Source organism: Galeopterus variegatus, unplaced genomic scaffold, assembly GCF_000696425.1.
Source record: "Galeopterus variegatus unplaced genomic scaffold, G_variegatus-3.0.2 Scaffold956, whole genome shotgun sequence".
Classification (NCBI taxonomy): Eukaryota; Metazoa; Chordata; class Mammalia; order Dermoptera; family Cynocephalidae; genus Galeopterus; species Galeopterus variegatus.
Genome location: NW_007727067.1, coordinates 197,780 through 205,203, shown reverse-complemented (window position 1 = coordinate 205,203; position 7,424 = coordinate 197,780). Strand labels below are relative to the sequence as shown.

At 43.0% G+C, this 7,424-nt stretch overlaps 1 long non-coding RNA gene across 2 annotated transcripts; it reads left to right on the top strand.

Moving 5' to 3' along the window:
• The first annotated feature begins 3,667 nt into the window (after positions 1-3,667).
• On the top strand, positions 3,668-6,619 carry LOC103591269. 2 transcript variants are annotated; one of them, XR_550560.1, is made up of 3 exons: positions 3,668-3,762; positions 5,250-5,441; positions 6,293-6,619. It is a non-coding gene; the product is annotated as an uncharacterized LOC103591269 (long non-coding RNA). The 2 variants fall into 2 exon arrangements; XR_550561.1 differs by having other exon boundaries at positions 6,289-6,619.
• The last annotated feature ends 805 nt before the right edge of the window (positions 6,620-7,424 follow it).

Sequence of the window (7,424 nt, the reverse complement as noted above, 5' to 3'; positions counted from 1 at the left end):
TATACCACTGATTATCCACTTTCTCTTCTATATAATCAACCTCTCTTTTTCAATGGGATCCACCACCTCTCAACTTGAAAATATTTATTGACCTGACACTCCTCCAGGGCCACTCACTGCTCTCTTTTCTCCCCTACACAGGCAAACTTCTTGAAAAAGTTGTCTCTACTCACTGTTGCCACTTCCTCACCTCCATTCACTCCTCAGCCCTTTCCAATCCAGCTTCCACTCCCAACACAACTCAGTAACAGCTCCTACTAAGGTCACATGACCCCCATGTCATTTAAGCCAAGGACACTTCCAGTCCTCATTTTGGTTGTGCTCTCAGCAGCATCTGACCCCACAAACCTCTCATCCAACTGTCATCTTTGGCTCCCACGCTCTACATTTCCTGGTTTACTTCCTACACTTCTTGTTACTGTATGTTGGCTTCTTAGACTCCTTGGCTAGGTCATCTTCCTCTACTAGACAGCCATCAGATGCTGGAGTTTCTCACGGACTGTTCTTATGCCCTTTTCCCGTTCTCATCCTGTACTCGATACAGGTATTCATTCATACCCACAGCTTCAGTTATCACCTGTACACTGATGATTTTCAAATTTACATCTCCATTTTAGATCCCTCATCTGAGCTCCAGCATGTATATTCAGCTGTCTACTCAACATCTCCACATGGATGTTTCAAAGGCCTCTCAAACTAATATACCCACTCGTATTTCTCACTCCCACTCCCTAATTGGTCCTCTTTCAGTATCCTGGCTCATGGAATGATACGACCACCCACCCTGTCGTGCAAACCAGAAGTAGAGGAACCATCCCTGATACATCCTTCTCCCTCACTCCCTATATTCAATCCATCCCTGATAATTTTCTCTTCAAGAAAAATGCATGGACTTCATCTACTCTCCACATCCACTACACCAAGGACAAATACCTTAAGTACAAAAATTCTTAACATGCCTTGAATTGTCCTGCTCAGTCTGGTTCCTGCCTTCGTCCTCCCTGCCCCCAGCTTTGGTCACTCTGCTCTCCAGCCTCAATGGCCTTCTTTTCATTCCTCAAAGTCATGCTCTCTCCTTCTACAAGGATTTTGCACATGATTTCCCTTCTGCTTGAGTCCTTCTTCCCCTACTCTCTCAGCCTAATTAACTCCTACTCATCCTTTACATCATAGTTTAAATGTCACGTTCTCAGAGACGCCTTCCTCGACCCTCTCTCCCTACCCCAAGACCAGTTTAGCTTCTGCTCTTGTGTGTTCTCAAGGCACCATACTGCTTTCCTTCATGGTATTTATTACATTTGTAATGTTATTCTTCTTTGATTTCCCTCATAGATTGTCAGCTCCATGGGGAGAAGGACCTGGTCTATTTTTCTCATAATTATATCTTCAGGATCCAACACAGTGCCTGTTATATATGAGGTGCTCAAATAATATTTGTTGAATGAATAAATGATAAGATGCATTGTTTTAAAGGATCACTCTGGGTGCTGTGTTGAGAACAGTTAAGGGGAAGGTCAGCAAGACAGCATGCTATTAGATCAGTCAAGGAGAAAAACAGTGGTGGCCTAGATTAAGTATGATAGCAGTAGGGATGGAGTAAAACAAATGGATTTGAGAAATATTTAGCCAGTGGACACGATAGGGTGAGAAACAGAGGTTAATCTAGAATGCTGCCCAACATTTCTGAGATTTGAAGGAAGAACAGATTTGGAAGTACGGTGGAGAAGGAACAGGGAAAGAAAATTCAGCTTGGAATCTGTAGGTTTGTAATTTCTGTTGGACTTCCAAGGGGATGTCAAGAGGACAGTTGGATATATGAATCCAGATTTCAGGAAGGAGGTCTGGGCTGGATAAACAGATTTGGGAATCATCAGCATATATATGAAATTCGAAGGCTTGGGAGTGAATAAAATACCCCAGGAGGAAGGGCAGAATGAGAAAAGACAGACCCAAGAGCCTCACCAGCGTCTAAGGAGAGGAGAAGGAGAGAGCAAATGAGATTAAGAAGGAGCAGACCATGCCATAGGAGAGAAACTAGGAAAATGCTTCAAGGAGAATGAATTGACATACCACCAAATACCACTAAAAGGTAAAGGGGATAAGAAGTGGTGTCCATTAGTTTGCCACAGAGGTCTCAGGTGACCTTGGCGTGGGCAGTTTCAGTGGGTGTCAGAGACAGAAGACAGTTGAGTGTTTATAAGAATGAATGCGAAGTGAGGAAATGAAGACGGCAAGTGTAGGCGAGGTTTTGGCTTTGAAAGACGGAGAAAGCTGGGACTATAGCTGGAGGTGCTCAGAATGCAACAGACAGGCAGGTTCAAAATTGGCTGGAATAACCTCTGAATTGGCGGTGGGAGAATTGCTTCTAATAAGTGCTCTTGCGAGTGCTAGGCCTCCAGGCTGAGCTGGGGACACAGCCGGCCCCAGTCACACCCCTCGGCCGCTCTGACAGAAACAGAATGCGGCTTGACAGATTCTTCAGTTATCACCTGTACACTGATGATTTTCAAATTTACATCTCCATTTTAGATCCCTCATCTGAGCTCCAGCATGTATATTCAGCTGTCTACTCAACATCTCCACATGGATGTTTCAAAGGCCTCTCAAACTAATATACCCACTCGTATTTCTCACTCCCACTCCCTAATTGGTCCTCTTTCAGTATCCTGGCTCATGGAATGATACGACCACCCACCCTGTCGTGCAAACCAGAAGTAGAGGAACCATCCCTGATACATCCTTCTCCCTCACTCCCTATATTCAATCCATCCCTGATAATTTTCTCTTCAAGAAAAATGCATGGACTTCATCTACTCTCCACATCCACTACACCAAGGAAAAATACCTTAAGTACAAAAATTCTTAACATGCCTTGAATTGTCCTGCTCAGTCTGGTTCCTGCCTTCGTCCTCCCTGCCCCCAGCTTTGGTCACTCTGCTCTCCAGCCTCAATGGCCTTCTTTTCATTCCTCAAAGTCATGCTCTCTCCTTCTACAAGGATTTTGCACATGATTTCCCTTCTGCTTGAGTCCTTCTTCCCCTACTCTCTCAGCCTAATTAACTCCTACTCATCCTTTACATCATAGTTTAAATGTCACGTTCTCAGAGACGCCTTCCTCGACCCTCTCTCCCTACCCCAAGACCAGTTTAGCTTCTGCTCTTGTGTGTTCTCAAGGCACCATACTGCTTTCCTTCATGGTATTTATTACATTTGTAATGTTATTCTTCTTTGATTTCCCTCATAGATTGTCAGCTCCATGGGGAGAAGGACCTGGTCTATTTTTCTCATAATTATATCTTCAGGATCCAACACAGTGCCTGTTATATATGAGGTGCTCAAATAATATTTGTTGAATGAATAAATGATAAGATGCATTGTTTTAAAGGATCACTCTGGGTGCTGTGTTGAGAACAGTTAAGGGGAAGGTCAGCAAGACAGCATGCTATTAGATCAGTCAAGGAGAAAAACAGTGGTGGCCTAGATTAAGTCTGATAGCAGTAGGGATGGAGTAAAACAAATGGATTTGAGAAATATTTAGCCAGTGGACACGATAGGGTGAGAAACAGAGGTTAATCTAGAATGCTGCCCAACATTTCTGAGATTTGAAGGAAGAACAGATTTGGAAGTACGGTGGAGAAGGAACAGGGAAAGAAAATTCAGCGCAGCTCCACTCCACCCATCCCAACCAATGACAGCACCAGCTATAGGCTTGAAGCCAGAACCTTCATAGTCATCGTTTAATGTACTTTCAGTTGACTTGAGGTGAATATAAATGTTTTAACTTTTTATTATGGAAAGTTTCAAATATACACAAAAGTAGACAGAATAGTGTAATGAACCCTTATGTACCCATCACTCAGTTTCAATAATTATCGACTCGTGGCCAAGAGTTTATAATGATTTGACAAACACTTATGTGAACCATGTACCAGGCCCCAAGGCAGGCCCTAGGGATTTGAGGAAGAATCCAATGAGCAAGAGTTACCCAGAAAAAGAAAGATATCTTCATTCATTTATTCATTCTCTTTTAATAAAGAATTATTATGTTTGAGGTACTATCCTTGGTGCTAGGAGTACATAAAAAAAAAAAAAAAGATATAGTTCCCACCTTCATTCAGCTGAAATGTAACAGGGGGAAAGATATGTCTCTTTTAATAAAGAATTATTATGTTTGAGGTACTATCCTTGGTGCTAGGAGTACATTAAAAAAAAAAAAGATATAGTTCCCACCTTCATTCAGCTGAAATGTAACAGGGGGAAAGATATTAAACATGTAATTAGAAATATGATGTGTATATTGAAGAAGGTGTACAGGGCACAGTGTTAGTGGGCTTAATTTGGCCTGGGAGAGAGTTCAGAGGCTTTCACAGGAACTGACACTTGAGTGAGGGGAAGGGATGAAGTAGGAAGAGGTCAGCCAGGAGAAGAGAAGATTATTCCAAGTAGCAGGAGAAGTACAGGAAGGCTAGTATGGGTGTGAGTGGAGAAGAATGGCATAAGGTGAACTGAAAGGGTGGGAGGTGCCAAATCAAGGAGGGCCTTATATGCTAGGCCCAGGGTTTTAAACTTTATTTTAAGGGCTATGGAATATCACTGACAGGTTTGAAGTAGTAGAGTGACATTTTAGAAGATCAATTCTGGGGGCTGGCCATTAACTCATTCAATTAGAGCATGGTGCTGATAACACCTAGGTCAGGGTTTGGATCCCCCTACTCACCAGCTGCCAAAAAAATAAAAAAGATCACTTCTGGCTGCTGAGGGAGAATAGATAGGAGAAAAGCAAAACTGGAAGTGTGAAGACCCACTAAGAAGCAATTAGTGGTCTAGGTAGAAGATGGTGATGGCTTGGACTACAGTGGTGGAACTAGAAATGGGGAAAATTATATAGGTTTAATAAATATCCAGGAGGCAGAATTTGCAGCAATTAGTGATCAATTGATTGAGTGGCTATGGAATTGTGGAGAAAAGGACAACTTCCAGATTATTGCTTGAGCAAATGAAAAAATCCAGAAATATCACCGATTTACAGATAGTCCATCAGAGTGCTTGTCTACCCAATCCCATTGAGCAGGAAGGCTGCAGTATTCAGGAAAATCTCTTCAGGTAACCAGAGGGAAACAGCATGATGAGGATGGGGAGAGGAGTCTAAATAGCTAGGATGCAAAAAGGAAGATGTGCAGTTCACATAGGTATCTTGTTCCTGATATATTTGACCCACACACAGGCTTTCTGAATTCCCGATCTCCTAGGTCTGCAGAGCCTCCTGACCAGTGGGAAATCAACCTGTGACCTTCACGCATCCTTTCTCTACTGTTATGTCTTCCCCCTTCTGATGCTGTCTATGATGTAGGAGAAACCAATAGCCTATGAAGCACCTCAGACGTTTAGGGAGCCAGCAAAGGAAGAGAAGGCCAAGAAGAAAGCTGAGAAGAAATAGAAAGGTAAGAAAAGAATTGGGAGAGAGTAATGTCATGGAAGAAAGCCAAGGGAGAAAAGACTTTCAAGGAGGAAGAAGTGGTCAACACCATGAAATGCAGCAAAGATTTTCAATAAGGTCAGGCATCCCCACAATATGATCTGCATCAGCAGAAAATAGAGCAGGAGCCACAGTGCAATGAATTGAGCAAATGGAAAATGAGGAAGTAGATGAATAAGTACAGAACCCTCTTTTGAGAAATTTGAAAAAAGAGTAGACAATAGCTGGAAAGTGATATGAAGTTAAAGATTCTATTTTTATCTTCTTTTTAAAGATGGTAGAGACTTGAACATGGGTATAAACTACCAAAAGATACCAGTAGAGAAAATGGATTTGAAAATAAAGAAAAAAGATTAGAGACAGAGCAGGATCCTGGAGGTGATGTGAGAGGGTGGGATCAAGGACTCATGCAGAGGAATTGAACACCTTAACTTTACAGACTGAAGGGCTAGAAGTGAGGATAAGGGTGTATGTAGGGCAGTTTAAAAGGTTGGAGCAGGGAAGAGGTTGAGGTATTTCATGCCTGGTGATATCAATATTTACAAAGTCTTTAGCTGAGGAAGGGAAGGAGGGTTGGATGGGGAACAAGGAAACCTCACAAGATGAGTAGTATCCTGTCTTGAATATCTGTTGTTGCCATTGTCGTTGTTACTTGCCCAGCATCCATTTCCCATTTTACTGGTAACAGCACACTGGTTTTCTTGGGAGACTGTGACATTATGATTTATGTATTGGTTTTTGAGCATGGTTCCTGGCTCATGCTTCTTTCTGACCTTCTGTCCTCCTTTCACCTGCTCCTTTTTCTCCCCGAGGCAGGAAATTCTCTGACCTACCCTAGCTGACTGTACATCCTAAGACCCCATTTCAGAAGGGGTCCTGCCTCATGCCCGGGAGGAAGGAATGCTGTATCAAGATGTCAAGAAGAACCTGAATAAGCAGGTCTTGCCGGGGTTCCCCATCCAGTCCGTTAGTGTTAGATCACACCCTTTTTGTCCAACCACATTTCTATATGTCCATGATTCAATCATGCCTGGTATCTTCATGTTTTAATGAAGCTTCCTTTAAAACCCACACACAGGGTTTGGAGAGCTTTCGGATAGCTGAACATGTGAAGGTTCCTGGAGGGTGGCATGACTGGGGAGAGCATGGAAGCCCCACACCCCTTCCCCCGTACCTCGCTTTATGAATCTCTTCATCTGTATTCTTTGTAATATGCTTTATAATAAATGGGTAAATGTGTTTCTCTGAGTTCTGTGAGCCACTCAGCAAATCAACTGAACCCAAAGAGATAGTTATGGGGATCCTGATTTATAGCTGGTTGGTCCAAAGTTCCAGGGGCCTGGACTGGCAACTGGCATCTGAAGTGTGGGGCAGCTTTGGGGACTGAGCCTTTAACCTGTGGGATCTGATGCTATCTACAGGTAGATAGTGTCAGAATTGAATTGCAGGACACCCAGCTGTTGTCTGCTGGAGAACTGCTTGCTTGCTTACCAATGGGAAGAGATCCCCACACACTTGGACACAGAAGTCAGTCTTCTGTGACGATTGTGTTGTGAGAGCAGAAGAAAGGCAGTGTGTGTTTTTCTGTCATACTCACACATCTCCTTCCCACTCTTATTCCATGTGGTTCAGATGAGAATTATCTCAGTCCCACAATCCACTTCCGTGGTGGGATCTTAACCCAGGATTGGCCTATCAGTCAAAGTGATTGATTCAAAGATGGGCACATGACTAAATATGAGCCAATGAAAGTTAGATTCAGGAATTTTCCTGGAACTATCAGGTGAGAGGTGCTGGTAGAATGTAAGCCTGGTAGATATCTTACCACCAGGGAGAATGAGCCTTCCTGAGAATGAAGCCAACTCAAAGAAACCAGAGCTGAGGGATGGAGAGAAACAGATGCCTGATAGCATCAATTTAGCAGCTATATTTACCTCTGCATGAAGTA